Source organism: Colobus angolensis, unplaced genomic scaffold, assembly GCF_000951035.1.
Source record: "Colobus angolensis palliatus isolate OR3802 unplaced genomic scaffold, Cang.pa_1.0 Scaffold435, whole genome shotgun sequence".
Taxonomy (NCBI): domain Eukaryota; kingdom Metazoa; phylum Chordata; class Mammalia; order Primates; family Cercopithecidae; genus Colobus; species Colobus angolensis.
The window spans coordinates 1,951,349-1,968,892 of record NW_012117766.1 but is presented as its reverse complement, the minus strand read 5'-3'; positions in this window follow the sequence as shown (position 1 = coordinate 1,968,892).

Here is a 17,544-nt window from a genome sequence, read left to right as displayed (position 1 = left end):
TCCACCAGTATGTTATTGATGACTTTGTTGAAGTTCAGTCGGCTGTAAATAAGTGGATTTATTTCTGTGTTTTCTATTCTGTTCTTTTGGTCTATGTGTCTATTTTTATGCCAGTACCATGCTTTTTACATTACTGTAGCCCTATAATATGTTTTAAGTCAGGTTGTGTGATGACTCGTTTTGTTCCTTCTGCTCAAGTTTGCTTTGGCTATTCAGACACTTTTTTGGTCCCATATGAATTTTAGAATGTTTTTTTCTATTTCTATAAAAATGACATTTTTATTTTGATAGGGATTGCTTTAAATTTATTAATTTTAGGGGGCAGTGTGTCATCTTAAGGTTATCATGTTCTCCAATTCATGAGCATGGAATGTCTTTCTATTTGTGCCTTCTTCAATTTCTTTTGCCAGTGTTTTGTAGTTTTCCTCATAGACAGCTTTCACCTCTTTGGATACATTTATTCCTAGGTATTTTACTTTTGTAGTGTTTGTAAATGGAATTGTCTTCTTGATTTCTTTTTTGGCTACTTTATTACTGGTGTATTGAAATGTTACTTATTTTTGTATGTTGGATTTGTATCTTGAAATTTTACCAAATTTGTTTTTAAGTTCTAAGAGGTTTTGGTGGAGTCTTTTTTTTTTTTTTTTTTTTTTTTTTTTTTTTAGATACAAGACATAGCATCTGCAAAGAAAGAAAATTTGACTTCCTCTTTTCCAAATCAGATGCCTTTTATTTTTTCTCTTGCCTGATTGCTCAGGTTAGGACTTCCCCTACTATGTTAAATAGGAATGGTGATAATGGACATCCTTGTCTTGTTCCTGTTCTTAGAAAAAAGGCTTTCAAATTTTTCTGCATTCAGAATGATTTTAGCTATAGGTTTGTCATGTATGGATTTATTATTTTGAGGTATGTTCCTTCTATGACTACTTTCTTAGGAGTGTTTATCATGAATGATTGTTAAATTTGTTAAATTATTTTTCTCATATATTGATTAACATGTGCTTTTTGTCCTTCATTATATTGATGCAGTGTATCATGTTTATTAATAATTTGCATATATTGTACCATTCTTGAATCATTAGGCTAAAATCCTCTTGATAGTGGTATATTATTTTTTATGTGCTATTGGATTCAGTTTTGTTGAATAGTTTTGTGGCTATATTTATCTGATATTTTGTCTGATAAAACTCTGTGGCAATCTTTTGTATTTCTGTATATCAGTTGTAATGTCTCTTTTTTCATTTTGATTACTTGGATTTTCTCCGTTTTTTTCTTCATTAGTCCAGTTAGCCAATTATGAGTTATACTTATCTTTTCAAAGAAACAACTATATTTGATAGATCCTTTGTGGGTTTTTAAGCCTCTATTTCATTTAGTTCTGCTCTGATCTTTATTATTTCTCTGTTTTCCTGCTAATTTGGGGTTTGGTCTGTTCTTGCTTTTCTAGTTCCTTGAGGTACATCATTAAATTATTTATATTAATTCCTTTTAGTTTTTGATGTAAGCATTCATTGCTATGAACTTCCCTCTTAGCAGTATTTTTTCTGTGTCCCACAGATTTTGGTATGCTGTATTTTCATTTTAATTTGTTTCAAGAAACTTTTTTATTTTCATCTTAATTTTAGTTATTAACTCAATGGGCTTTCAGGAGCTTGCTGTTTAATTTCTGTGTATTTGTGTAGTTTCCGAAGTTCCCCTTGGTAATGATTTCTAATTTTATCGCATTGTAATCCAGAAAGATATGTGATACGATTTTGATTTTGTAAATTTGTTGAGACTTGTTATATGATCCTAACGTATGCTCAATCCTGGAGAATGTTTCATGTGCCAATGAGAAAAAAAAAAATGTATTCTGCAATTGTTGGATAAAATGTTCTGTAAATGTCTGTCATGTCCATTTGGTCTGAAGTCCAGTATAAGTACAATGTTTCTTTGTAGATTTCCTACCTCAGTGATCTGTCTAATACTGAGAGTGGGTGTTGTAAGAGTCCCCCATTAGAACCATATTGTGGTCTATTTAGATATGCAATCTAAATAATAATTAGTCTTTTCTTAGATATAATAATATTTACTTTATGAATCTGAGCACTCCAGTGTTGGAAGCCTATCTATTTAGGATTGTTATATCCTCTTGCTGGTTTGATTTCTTTATCATCATATAACGACTATCTTTATCTTCTTTTTTTCCATTAAAGTCTGTTTTTATCTGGTACAAGTATTGTTACTCCTGTTCACTTTTCATTTCCATTTGCATAGAATATCATTTTCCATCCCTTTACTTTCAATCTATTTATGCCTTTTCAGTTAAAGTGTATTTTTCTATAGGTAGCATATTGTTAGATCATATTTTTAAATTCATTCAGTGAGTTTATATATTTTAAGCCACTTACATTCAAGGTGATTATTTATATTTAAGGTTTTGTTCTCTTCATGTTGCTTTCTGGCTGGTGTGCATATTCTTTCCTTCTTTCTTTTTCTTATTGACTCTCCTTGTGGTTTGCTGATTTTCTGTGGTGGTACCATTTGAGTCTTTTCTTCATTTGTGTGTTTGAAATACCAGTGAGTTTAACTTTATGTGTGTGTTTTCTTGGTAAATGTCATCCTTTTGCTTCCAGGTTGAGAGCTCCTTTAAACATTTCTTGTAAAATCAGAATTCTCCTATCATTTGCTTATCTGAGAAAGGCTAAATTTTGCCCTCATTTATGAAGGGTAATTTTGCTGAGTATGGTGTTCTTGACTGGATTTTTTTTCTATCTGCATTTTGAATATATCATCCCATTTTATCCTGGTCTGTAGGGTTTCTGCTAAGAAGTCTACTGTTCGGGGCTCTTATGGTGACAAGATGTTTTTCTCTTGCTGCTTTTAGAATTTTCTCTTTATCATTGACTTTAGATATTTTCACCATAATATTTCCTGAGGAAGGCCTTTTGGCATTGCATCTGTTTGGGTATTGCTGGGCCCCTTGCATCTGAATGTCTAAATCTCTTGCTAGACTTGGAAAAATTTTATCTATTATTTAGGTAAATAAATTTTGAAAACTTTTCATTAAATAGATTTTGAACCTATATCATTAAATGGATTTTGAAAATTCTTTGCCTACAGGTCCATTTTGTATTTTATTTAAGGAGTTCTTCAATTCCAAAATTTCTGTTTGGTTCTTTTTTTACTATATCTATCTCTTTGGTAAATTTCTCATTTATATCCTTATATAATTTTCTGATTTTCGTATTTTTTAATACTCTGGGATTTCATGAATTTCTTTTAGATTAGTATCTGTTGCTAGAGAATTATTTTGTTTATTTGGAGGTGTCATATTTCCTTGCTTTATTTATGTCTCCCATGTCTTCATGTTGAAATCTGCACATCTAGTGTAACAGTGGCTTCTTTTAATTTTTGAATTTACTTTCATAGAGAAAAACTTTTTCATGAGCATATATTTATAACATTCGTTGAGTGTGTTCAGTAGTGCAGCCTATGTATGATTTATTCAACTGTAAACAGCATAAACAGTATATGCAATTTCCTTGGTGTTTTAGGGTTTGGTTATTAGCAGAGGCTATGATGAAGTTTTGCTCAGAGAACGAATGCCTGTCTGGCCAATTTTGGGGCACCAGTGGTGGCACCAGTGGGCTTAGTGTGCCTGTTCTTGGGACCCAGGGTGGTTTATGCTGGCACTGGTGTTAACAGGATTGAGTGGGCACATTGTTGGGACTCTGGGTTGACTCATAGGATGCTGGTAATGACAGTGTTGGGACAAGCAGAGCGGGTTCTTGGGTCCCTGGGCACTAGTGTGGTGTGGGCAATGGGAGTTGTAGTGGTGAGATGATCCTTTGCATCCTGAGTCATGTATGCTACTGTTTCTAGTAGCAATGCAGGGTTGTCACTCAAATCCCCATAAACACAGTTTTCAGACTTGTCTGCTCTTGATGGAAGCAGCACTACAGAACTGCACAGATAGAGGAGGGACCCCACTGTTCACACACAAGCCAAGCATAAGGGTCACACCACCAATGAAGGCACAGTCACCACTCACAGCCCCAGACAGTCCTCTAGCTCACCCACCTCAGCCTTTGTCAGCAGCAGCAGAAACTATGTCTGCAGTGGTGTGCAAATGTGGAGAAGGAGTCCCATTCTCTCCACGTGAGTCTGAGCCCAGAGGCTGCTATGCCCATGCAAGGGGATCTCACTCTCTGCTTATGTGGCTTAGCACACAGTTTGTGTTGCTGCTGAGCATGGGACCACTTCTCACAGACCCCGACAGGGGGCACTCAGGCTCTGGGAAGCATAATGTGTTCGTTTTCATTGTCTCAGTTGCAAGATTTTTTAATGCATTGTGTTGTCCTTTCGCCAGAGAGTAGTACTCTCTGTGGGCTAGAGTACCGGGGACTCCATAGCACCCTTTGTCCAGCCAGTGCTGTGCCACTGTAGCCCTCTTAGTAGACACCGGGGTTGTTAGTGAGGAATTTTGGGATGTGGAGATATGGAGGCTGTGGTTTCCAGGTCAGGATGCAGCCCCATTATGGCTGTACATTCACAATGGTGCTTTATTGCAGATGCTCAGGTCTTGAGAGTGTAAATGCCCTAGCCCGTGTTGCCTGTCTGGTACAATGCTCTCTTGGGAATTTCAAATCACTACCCATGCTAGTGTTAGGGATTGTGTGGGTAGTGGAGCTCTCTCATGGTTCTGAATAGAGCAGCCCACGGCAGGGATGTGGAACACTGAAGTTCTCTTACTTACCCTTTCCCCATAATAGTGAATCCCTCAAGGCTCTCAGACTATCGTGGGTGAGGTGACCATTTATTTCTTTCTCTTTCTATGCATCAGTGTATCCCCATAACTTATCTGTTTCACTCTAGTGTTCTCTCCTAGATGTTCTATTTGAGGAGTAATTATCTATTTGTTATTTTGGTTTTTCTTTGTGGAGAGGATGACTGTCCAATTTCTCTAGGCAGCCATCTGGAGCCAGGATCTAGTTTTCTATTTATGTGCATCATATTATTTAAAATAAAATCACAATCACATTTTTAGTATTGTATTACAACTGCAGTTGCAATACATATTCATATTTTATCAAAACGTTGTTACTGTACCTTTATTTCACATTTGTAATTTAATTAAATTTATTTTGTAATAATTTTGCATTTTTTCAAATATTATAGATATAATGTAGAGGTTCTTGCATACTCTTCAACCAGTTTCCCTTAATGTTAATATTTCATGGTTCATTTGTCAAATCTTAGAAATTAACATTAGTCTAATAGTATTAATGAAACTAGAGACTGCAAATTTCACTAATGTTTGCATTAATGCTATTTTTCTGTCCTGGAATGTATTCTAGGATACCACATTGTGTTAGATACATCAGGATGTCAAGTTTCTTTTAGTTTTTATGAAGTTCTAGTCAAATTTTACAGTCTGAGTTTATGAACTAAACCTTCTCTAGGCCACATTAAATTTTATATTTGCTCCATAGTGCTTGAAAGTCCTATGAACTTAAACAGTAAATTTTACTCACGTTTGAAGCTCCTAATAAGTGATATGATTTTTCTATGCCATTGATATAAACATTTTATATATATATAATATATATATTTAGATAATATGCCTGTAGTTTTCTCATTGACTTTTTTTTTTTTTAAACTGCTTTATATAAGAATACACTGAGGTACTTGAAGTCAAAGATTGCTCAATTTATATGAAATTATTTTCCCTATTTTCTGGACATTTAAGAGCTCCCTGGGGAGAAATAATTTAATTTGGTGATATTAAATAGTTTTAATGACATAGGAAAAAATAGTCTTCCCTGTTTACAATTTGTAAGCCCCTCTCCAACCTCTACATTCCCCTATCATCTCAGACAAGCTTTTCTCATATTCTCATTTGCTGTTTTTGGAATCAGTGTTGATACATTCTTTGAAATACAAACACATTCAATCATTCCAATTATCCTTGATTCATTTTTCCAACATCGATCTTTGCTTCATATCTGTAGTTAGTTATTTGTGATTCTAGTTCAAAGTCTTATATACATCTAAACTTTTATCTCCTGTATTACTTACCATGCCTCAGTTCAGGCCCTCCTTGCATCTTAACTCAATGAGCTTAACAAACTTCTGCTCTGATTTTCTGACATTAAATCTTTTAGCTCCTAATTTTATAATTTTTGGAGTGAAGAAGGTGAAGCAAAGTGAAAAGAGAGTGAAATAGGGTTGATATTTCATGTGAGACAATCAATGAAGACTTCTCAGATGAGATAATACTTAAACGAAGATCTGAAAGAACAGAAATAAAATCTATATTCATATGGAAAAATGAATTCTAGGTATAGAGTTTAGCATTCTACAACAACCTCAGAGACCTACTGGGCATTTAAAGAAATCACAAATGCTTGTGTGACTAAAAACAACTGAACACGAAGAGTATTAGAAAATTGAACTAGCAGGATGAGGAGTAGGTCATGGAAGTGACAAGTTATCAAAATATTGAAGGAGAAGATAAGAGTCTGAGGTTTTGCTTTGAGTGATATTGGAAGCCATAATAAAGACTTGGGTATAAAATGACATACTATATATCAGTACAATCACCATGGCTCTTATTTATACTGCAGGCAGATGTGAGTGAAAGAAGAGAGATTAAATGGAATAAATTATGGGAAATTTTCTGATTTTTCTCTAAATACACAATGTTTTTGCTTGGAAAATAACATTTGTGTGAGATCTTGATAATCATCTTACTAACTTTTTTTTTTTTTTTTTTTGAGACGGAGTCCCGCTCTGTCCCCCAGGCTGGAGTGCGGTTGCCGGATCTCGGCTCACTGCAAGCTCCGCCTCTATTCTCCTGCCTCAGCCTCCCGAGGAGCTGGGACTACTGGCGCCTGCCACCTCGCCCGGCTAGTTTTTTTGTATTTTTTAGTAGAGATGGGGTTTCACCGTGTTAGCCAGGATAGTCTCCATCTCCTGACCTCGTGATCCGCCTGCCTCGGCCTCCCAAAGTCCTGGGATTACAGGCTTGAGCCACCGCGCCCGGCCTCATCTTACTAACTTTTACATGAGTGAAGTTTTCAGGGGAAAATGGCTATAGATATGTCTGAGAATAGTTAAAATAATACTTAGAATATGGTATGTCAAGAGATAAGATGTGAATCAATCCCCAAGGGATTTAAGTCCAAAGAGTGAGTCATTCCAGGTGTAAGTGTCCGGGTGATGAAAGACAAGTTAGAAATATTGCTGTTGCTGTAGAGACTGTTGTAAGCAGAATGGTGGGGCTGATGGGATTAGTGTTGTTGGCACTTAATGCAAATTGTGATTTTGAACTTGTGAGTAGTAGTGAGGCAGCATGAATTACGGAGTGGTCTTACCAGAAGCATAGAGTTTGAAAAATTCCTCTGGGAGTTAGCTAAAGGCCATGTAGAGGTCAGTAATAAGGACTTTTGTTGATCATTCCAATAGAACTCCAATAGCAATCACAAGACTGGTTAAATAGCTGGCTCAGGGTTCTCTGAGCCCCCCTAACCTGTTACTTCTTATTCAGTTTACTTTCTTGGACTTATTTTGTATTTTTTCTTTTCCTAGTCCCAGCAGTTCCTTAAAGTTCTGTTTTTTGTCATATTCTCCACACTATCTTTATGATAGTATATGTGTTTCCTTGGCCTCATCTGTCACCCCTGTGTTTAGAACACTCACCCTGTGTCTTTAAATTTTTTTATTAATTTGATCTGATGTCTTCATGGTGATGGCACACAATGCTGCAAAGTAAGTGTGTTTAAAAATAAACTCCTTCCTGAAAATTCATAAATAAAAGACAGAAAATAGTTGATGAAAATGAACAAAACATTTAAACATACAATGATAAAGGTCAATAAATATGTAAAAAAAATTCAAAACTTTATTTTTCCAAAAAATTCAAATTAACACCACATTTGGTAAAATTCTACAAGTGTATCAGAATAACAAAAATGGAAAAAATAGAAAATTCCAAATGATAGTAAGAAAACAAAGCAATTGGTACTCTCATGAAGTGCTGGTAGCAGTTTCAGTGGCACAACTATACTTGGGAACCGTTTATTAATATCTTCAGAAGATGACTATATGTTGTCTTCTAACCCAGAAATTTTACTCTTTGGTATATATCCAATGGAAATATGGCATATATTCCCAGAAAGTATTGAAATGCATATTTAAACATTTTGAAATAGCTCTGAAATGGAAAATTCTCAAATGTCCATGAAGATAAAAATGAATAATTAGATTTGAAAATATCTTTATGATAGATTACTGTACAGCAACTATAATTATATACAACTTGGGAGACTTTCATAAGAAAACTTGAATAAAAAATCAGATATAAAAAAGATGCACTTGCCCTGTGGTTCCAATGCTATACGGCACAAAACAGCTAAAATTAGTATATGATTTTCAAGTCAAGATAGTAGTTTCTGTCTAACAGTCATGACTAGAAAGCGGCATGATTAGTTTTTGGGGTGCTTGTAATATTCTACTCCTTGACAAAATGTAACTGGAACAGGATCTTAGGTTTTCTAATAATGGTGTATATTTACCAGCGTTCCACAATGTTTTTTGTGTGTGTTATCAGCTACATTTTAGATTAGGCTTAAAAGCAAGTTTCAAGGACAGGATTACAAAAAACAACTCTGAACACAAAAGAACATCAATAAAAGAGAAGTACAAAATAATGAAATATTTTGAGTAAAATAAAAGCTGTGTAACAAATGAATTCTTCACAAAAAGATTTATACATCAAAAACAAATTAGGTCCATCGAACCTGGCAACTGCTCAAAATGAACAAAAGCCTTAATTTTTAAATACTCAAATAAGCTAAGGTTTCAACAGCCTCAAAAGTAAAGGAAGTCTCAAAGCAAAAGTATGTATGGTTTATTTTTTTAAAGTAATCTATTTATATGCCGAATAAATTATAGCTAAACCTGTTTGCCTAGAAAACCAATGAAAGCACTGCAGATGTAGTTTCCTTTTGGCATTAAATGCCTTTGAAGTTAACCATAGTTTAACATGCTGAGTGTGAAATAAACATCAGGGTAATGTAGGATCATTACAGAAACATAATCCAAAAATAAGTTTACAAAAATGAGAGAAAAAGGCTTTTTCCTAAATGTATGCATATATGTAATAAAACTCATTGGAAAACCTCAATATCTGTAGACTGCCTAGGCATGTTCAAAGGATGGCATACATATTGTGAGTATGAGAACTGTGGTTTTCTAAAATTTACATTGGCCTGGAGCTAAGCTTTTGTATGGCTTCTTTTTTTATTCTTCACTTGTTCCCTTGTCATTTTTAATCAGTGTCATGGATTTTCAGACTATCCATACACTAATAAATGCTGAAATGTATGCCTAAATGTAGATATCTCCAAATTAACATGGTCCACTGCTTTCTCAGCATAACTGCCTGGAAATCTAACAGGCATCTCAAACTCATTGCATAAAAAATAAACACCTGTTCATCCTCCCCACCTTCATACTCATCTAAGAAAAATAAGCTTAAACTTTTACTTCTTCAGGTTAAATGACTTTGTGTCAACTCTGATATTTCTCTCATAGCACATATTCAGTGTGATAGACTGACAGAGCTTTTGACATTTTAACCGCTTCCACTAATCAGTGAGGATTGAACTCTTTGGGAAGGGATAGGTGAAATTTCATCAGATCTAAATTATTGCACTTTCACCTAACTTCCCATAATATCATTTATTATCTAATTTAGTATATTTTCTTCTATTAACTCTAAGTTTAAAATTGATTGGCATTCCTCTTCTAAGAGCCAAGAACCCTGCCAACGTCTCAAATGAGAATATACATTTAATAATGTAATTCACAATTGGTACTGAAGGAACTTTCTAAGCATACTTCCATGATTTAGTAAAAAGGAGGTTCTAATATTTTACAAACCCTGCATATTAGATAATTAGATAATTACATAATCTGCATATTAGAAAATTTTTTAAGTTTATAGCTTTTAGGGGTACATAGTAGGTGTGTACATGTTTGGGGTACATGAGATATTTTGGTACAGGCATACAATATGTAATAATCATATCAGAATGAATTAGGTATCTATCACCTCAAGTATTTATTGTTTATTTGTATTACAAACATTCCAATTATACTCTTTAGTTATTTTTAACTGTACAATAAATTATTATTAACTATAGTCGCCGTATTATACTAATATTATATCTTATTCATTCCATCTAACTATATTTTTGTACCCATTAACCATCCCCACTTCCCACCCCAACTTCCACTACACTTCTCTGCTTCTGGTAATCATCATTCTACTCTCTGTCTCCATGAGTTCAGTGGTTTTAATTTTTAGCTTCCACAAATGAGTGTAGAAAGGGGAACCTTCACACACTGCTGGAGGAAATGTAAATTAGTACAACTACTACAGAGAAGAGCATGAAGTTTCCTCAAAAAACAAAAAAATAGAACTACCATATGGTCCAGTAGTTTTACTGCCGGATATGTACCCCAAAAAAAGGAAGTAAGTATATTGAAGAGATATCTGCACTTTTTTTTGGTTATTGTAACACTATTTAAAGTAGCCAAGATTTAGAATCAACCTAAGTGTTCATCAACAGATGAATGGATATAGAAAATGTAATACAGAAACACAATGGAGTACTATTCAGACTATAAAAAATAACTACAAAAAGAATGAGATCCTGTCATTTGCAACTACATGTCTAGATGATGATTTTTTTAAACCTTTGGCTTATCTAATAAGATAAAAATAAATCCTCAAAGACCAATCCAAAACTGAATCATGAATACTGAAAGGCAAGCACAACCTGAAACTGGGGCATGTCCTAAGGGAATGAGGATCCTAGATAAAACAGAACTTTTTTCAGACAAATTTTTAAGATAAGTTTTATGTTCATCACAAAACTGTTAAGGTACGAGATTTCCTATATCTTTTCTATCCCCAGGTAAGCATAGCCACCCACGTTATTAACATTGCACACAAGAGTGGCACATGCTACGATATATGAAAGTATGTTGACACATCAAAATCACTCAAAGTCCATTGTTTCATTAGGGTTCTCTTCTGGTCTTGATAGTCCATTGGTTTGGATAAATTTATAATGACTTTTGCCCATCAATATGGTAATACAGAGTATTTTCACTGTCATAAAAGTCTTCTGTATCTATTTAACTCTCCTTACGTTGGCCCTAACCACAGACAACCACTGATCTTCTTACTGTCTTCATAGTTTTGTCTTTTCCAAAATGTCCTATTATTGAAATAATAAATTATGTTGACTTTTTAGATTGACTTGTATTCACTTAGTAATATGTATTTAAGTTTATATATTTGTAGGACTTGGTAGCTAGTTTCTTTTAGTGCTGAATAATATTTCATTGTCTGGCTGTACCACAGTTTATTTATTTATTCATTTACCTAGTGAAGAATACCGTGATTGATTGATTTCAAGTATTTGCAATTATGAACAAATCACCTATAAACATCTGTGTAAAATTTTGCTATAATTACTGGAAATAATATAATATGTAAAGATTAGAGCCCTTGAAAAGTGAGAGAAAGCTCGCCAACTTTCTGGAAGGAACACCAAAAATTCAACACCTGTAAGCTAAAGAATAAAGTGATATTAAGTACCTCCAAGGATGATACAGAGAAAAATACATTCCTTAAAAATTCATAATCACAATCTAGCCTTCATAAATATATCAGACTGAGATTAAAAATAACAAATTTCTATCTATTTCATGGACATTTAACTTAAGAGAAATTACCAAAGTATGTGAGAACATTGAAAACATCAATAAATACCACTGCATGTTCAACATAAATATCTAAAAATAAGCCCCGGAATCAACCTAAATGTTTGTTAATTTGTTTGCAGATTTTTTGAATAAATGGTAATAAAAAATGAAATATGACACTGTTTTGCTGAAAGAGGAATGAGATTGAATTTCCCTTTTCCAGAAAAAAAGGTAGTCTAGAAAGATTAAAAGAAAGATTCTGATAAGTCCTAAAGTTAAAAGAACTATGTCTGCTTCTGGACAGTTCATTAGGGAGTAGCACAATTTCTGGAAATTAAAAATATCTAGTTGATGTGATGTGTCTATATTAAATGGGATTATATATATATGTATATATGTGTTTGTGTGCGTGTGTATATATATATATATATATATATATACGTCAAGCATGGCCTAAAGGCAACACAGGACTGAGTAGAACAAGAGAATGAAGATAACGAATGTCTTCATGCTAGCCTATAATTACACCGGGGACTGAGAATAACTAGATGTCCCCTATATCTAGGATGCTTAAACTGTGACATGAATTTAACTTAAGATATAAGCCCTTACTACTGGAGAGATTCTAAGTATAATGAATGTGAAGCTTATAATCAGAAAAGTATACTATTACATATGTACATATATACGTGAATATTTCAGTACATTTTACTTTACATAAACCTATTATATATTAGATCTTTATATAGAAGTTATATACATGTAGGCTATTTAATGCATACCTCACATTGCAGATTGAAGTTTATACCATGCAGCTATGCACACACACACACATATAATTTCATATATATTTGTACGATGCAGTTACATATATGTGTGTGTATGTAGCTGCATTGTATAAACACAATGGAGTACTATTTAGCCATAAAAATAATGCACTGAAAGTATATATATATATATATATATAGACACACACACAAACATACATATGTAGCTGCATTGTATAAACTCTATAAATATATAATTATATATATAAAACAAAATATATAGCTAGAAATATGTATATATACATACAATGTCTTATTGGTATGAAAAAATCTAGTCTCAGATTAATACATTTAGTGGGAGTCTTGATTAGGATTTTCCTCAAAGTAAACCCAGAGACAAAAAGTTGACTGCTGGTAGATTATTTAGAAGGTTATCCTAGAAAACACCTGTCAGAGTCCCTCTGAAATAGTTTGAATGTGTGTATCATAAGGTTCCACTGGAGGACAGAGAAAAAGTTGTAGGTATTTATCCATAGATTTCTGTTATTTATGTTGTAAGAATCTTCACTTCTCTACCCTGTGATTTCTAATGTCTTGGCTACACAAACTTTCATGATGCTAACACTGCCTCTAAGGCCCCAAAGAAGAAAGACTCAGACGAACTTGAGAAGCAAGAGCAAACACACTCAAAAGCTAGCAGAAGGCAAGAAGTAACTAAGACCAGAGCAGAGCTGAAGGAGATAGAGACACAAAAACTATTCAAAAAACTAATGAATCCAGGAACTGGTTTTTTGAAAAGATCAACAAAATTGACAGGCCGCTAACAAGACTAATAAAGAAGAAAAGAGAGAAGAATCAAGTAGACACAATAAAAAAGATAAAGGGGATATGACCCCCGATCCCACAGAAATAAAAACTACCATCAGAGAATACTATAAACACCTCTACGCAAATAAACTACAAAATCTAGATGAAATGGATAAATTATTGGACACATACATTCTCCCAAGACTAAACCAGGAAGAAGTTGAATCCCTGAATAGACCAATAACAGGCTCTGAAATTGAGGCAATAATTAAGAGCCTAGCAACCAAAAAAAGTCCAGGACCAGATGGATTCACAGCTGAATTCTACCAGAGGTACAAAGAGGAGGTGGTACCATTTCTTCTGAAACTATTCCAATCAACAGAAAAAGAGGGATTCCTCCCTAAGTCATGTTATGAGGCCAGCATCATCCTGATACCAAAGCCTGGCAGAGACACAACAAAGAAAGAGAATGTTAGACAAATATCCCTGATGAACGTCGATGAAAAAATCCTCAATAAAATACTGGCAAACTGAATCCAGCAGCACATCAAAAAGCTTATCCACCATGATCAAGTGGGCTTCATCCCTGAGATTCAAGGCTGGTTTAACATATGCAAATCAATCCATCACATAAACAGAACCAAAGACAAAAACCAGATGATTATCTCAATACATGCAGAAAAAGCCTTCGATAAAATTCAACAGCCCTTCCTGATAAAAACTCTCAATAAATTAGGTATTGATGGGACGTATCTAAAAATAATAAGAGCTATTTATGACAAACTCACAGCCAATATCATACTGAATTGGCAAAAAACTGGAAGCATTCCCTTTGAAAACTGGCACAAGACATGGATGTCCTCTCTCACCACTCCTATTCAACATCGTGTTGGAAGTTCTGGCCAGGGCAATCAGGCAGGAGAAAGAAATAAAGGGTATTCAATCAGGGAAAGAGGAACTCAAATTGTCCCTGTTTGCAGATGACATGATTATATATTTAGAAAAGCCCATCGTCTCAGCCCAAAAATCTCCTTAAGCTGATAAGCAACTTCAGTATGTCTCAGGATACAAAATCAATGTGCAAAAATCACAAGCATTCTTATACACCAATAACAGACAAAGAGAGAGCCAAATCATGAGTGAACTCTCATTCACAACTGCTTCAGAGAGAATAAAATACCTAGGAATCCAACTTACGAAGGATGTGAAGAACCTCTTCGAGGAGAACTACAGACCACTGCTCGGTTAAATAAAAGAGGACACAAACAAATGAAAGAAGATTCCATGCTCATGGATAGGAGGAATCAATATTGTGAAAATGGCCATACTGCCCAAGGTAATTTATAGTTTCAATGCCATCTCCATCAAGTTACCAATGACTTTCTTCACAGAACTGGAAAAAACTACTTTAAAGTTCATATGGAACCAAAAAAGAGCCCGCATTGCCAAGACAATCCTAAGCCAACGAAACAAAGCTACAGGCATCATGCTATCTGACTTTGAACTATACCACAAGGCTGCAGTAACCAAAACAGCATGGTACTGGTACCAAAACAGAGATATACACCAATGGAACAGAACAGAGACCTCAGAAATAATATCACACATCTACAACTATCTGATCTTTGACAAACCTGACCTGACAAAAACAAGAAATGGGGAAAGGATTCCCTATTTAATAAATGGTGCTGGGAAAACTGTCTAGCCATATGTAGAAAGTTGAAACTGGATCCCTTCCTTAGACCTTATACAAAAATTCATTCAAGGTGGGTTAAAGACGTAAATATTAGACCTAAAACCATAAAAACCCTAAAAGAAAACTTAGGTAATACCATTCAGGCCATAGGCATGGGCAAGGACTTCATGTTTAAAACACCAAAAGTAATGGCAGCAAAAGACAAAATTGACAAATGGGATCTAATTAAACTAAAGAGCTTCTGCACAGCAAAAGAAACTACCATCTGAGTGAACAGACAACCTACAGAATGGGAGAACATTTTTGCAATCTACCTATCTGACAAAGGGCTAATATCCAGAATCTACAAAGAACTTAAATAAATTTACAAGAAAAAAATCAAACAAACCCATCAATATGCGGGCAAAGGATTTTCTCAAAAGAAGATGTTTGTGTGGCCAACAGACACATGAAAAAACACTCATCATCACTGGCAATTCGAGAAATGCAAATCAAAACCACAATGAGCTACCATCTCACACCAATTAGAAAGGTGATCATTAAAAAGTCAGTAAACAACAGGTGCTAAAGAGGATGGGGAGAAATAGGAACACTTTTACACTGTTGGTGGGACTGTAAACTAGTTCAACTATTATAGAAGACAGTGTGGCGATTCCTCAAGGATCTAGAACTAGGAATACCATTCGACCCAGTCATCCCATTACTGGGTATATACCCAGAGGATTATAAATCATGCTGCTATAAAGACACATGCACACATATGTTTATTGTGGCACTATTCACAATAGCAAAGACTTGGAACCAACCCAAATGTCCATCAATAGTAGACTAGATTAAGAAAATGTGGCACATATATACCTTGGAACACTATACAACCATAAAAAAGGGACATGGATGAAACTGGAAACCATCCTTCTCAGCAAACTATCACAAGGATAGAAAACCAAACATCGCATGTTCGCACTCATAGGTGGGAATTGAACGATGAGAACACTTGGACACAGGAGGGGGAACATCACACCCTGGGGCCTGTTGTGGGGTGGGGGGAGGGGTGAGGGATAGTATTAGGTGATATACCTAATGTAAATGACGAGTTAATGGGTGCAGCAAACCAACATGGCACATGTATACATATGTAACAAACCTGCATGTTGTGCACGTGTGCACAACATATACTATAATAATGATAAAAAAAGTATAATAGTGATAAAAAAGAAACAGATGATTCAAGTGAGAAGTTGTCAATGTGCTGTACAAAGTACTGCAATACCTGCCAAGGAATGCAGGTTGCCTATGGACTATGGTGACTATGGGGACCCTGGGGCATCAAGGGCATCTGCTGTGGGGAGAAATGGAGAAATTAGAATACCCACATGTGTAATTGAATTTGAAGCTGTTTTAATTGGCATGGAGAATTACGTGGAAGAATATATTTAAAAAATTTAACTGTCCTCTGGAGAAGGGCTAGCAGGATTACATTGTTTGATTTGTTTCATGTCTATATATTATTTTTGGTATTAAATATAATAGTTACCAAGCAACCCATTATAAGTGAATATTCTATTACACTGGTAGTCCACTTATTAAACAAATTTACTAGTTATAACCTTTGATTTCTGGAATTCACTGAGTTAATTAGCCAAGCTCATTTTATACGAATAGTAAGAGATTTAACAAGGAACTTCAAAAAGGCATTCTTTGGCAGGTGATTTTATTACAGAAATACAGTGAAGATAATGAGTAACAAAAATCTCATTTCCATATTTGGGGTTTTTCTCATTACTCAAACTCCATTCATGTGTTCAATTGTTTATATTGATTAAAATTCCTTAATCTTTATGATTGAGACAAGAAATTAAAAAAAATTCAGAAGATGGTGATTAGGTAGTTTTCTTCTTCACTCAAAAGCTGAAATCTAAAGTTGAGTTTTGCTAAGCACACAACTTATACATGACAAAGAGGCAACAAAAAAATGTTGAATAAATGATGCTTAAATTGATTAATATTTGGTTGATTGAATGAATGATTCAATCTGTCAATCAGTTTTATAGATTCAAAGATCTGAAAATATAAAAAAACTGTAATTTATTATAAATCTAAAATTCATAAATCATCACTTTTTACCATAATGAAAATCTACACTATTAGGAAAAGGTAAATCTGTTTAACACCAAAATCTCAGTGGTGAACCATGAAATTTTTTTCTTGCTCACATAAATTATCAATTAAGATCAGGTATCTTTCTCTGGAACGTTCTTCCAATTAGTGACTTAAGAAAGTGGACTCTTTCAATGATGTTGCTTTAGTATTTTGAAATCCCTTGTTTCCAGTCAGATGGAAAAAGGGAAAAATACGTCATAAAAGATAGCTCAGATTTATTCTTTTTTTTTTGGTCCAGGCCTGCAAGTGAATATCACTTCTGCACACATTTTATTAGCCAGAATCTGCTTTGTCCCAATCCAAGTTCAAATGAAGCTGAAAATTGTTGAACATCTAGATAGACTTCATCAT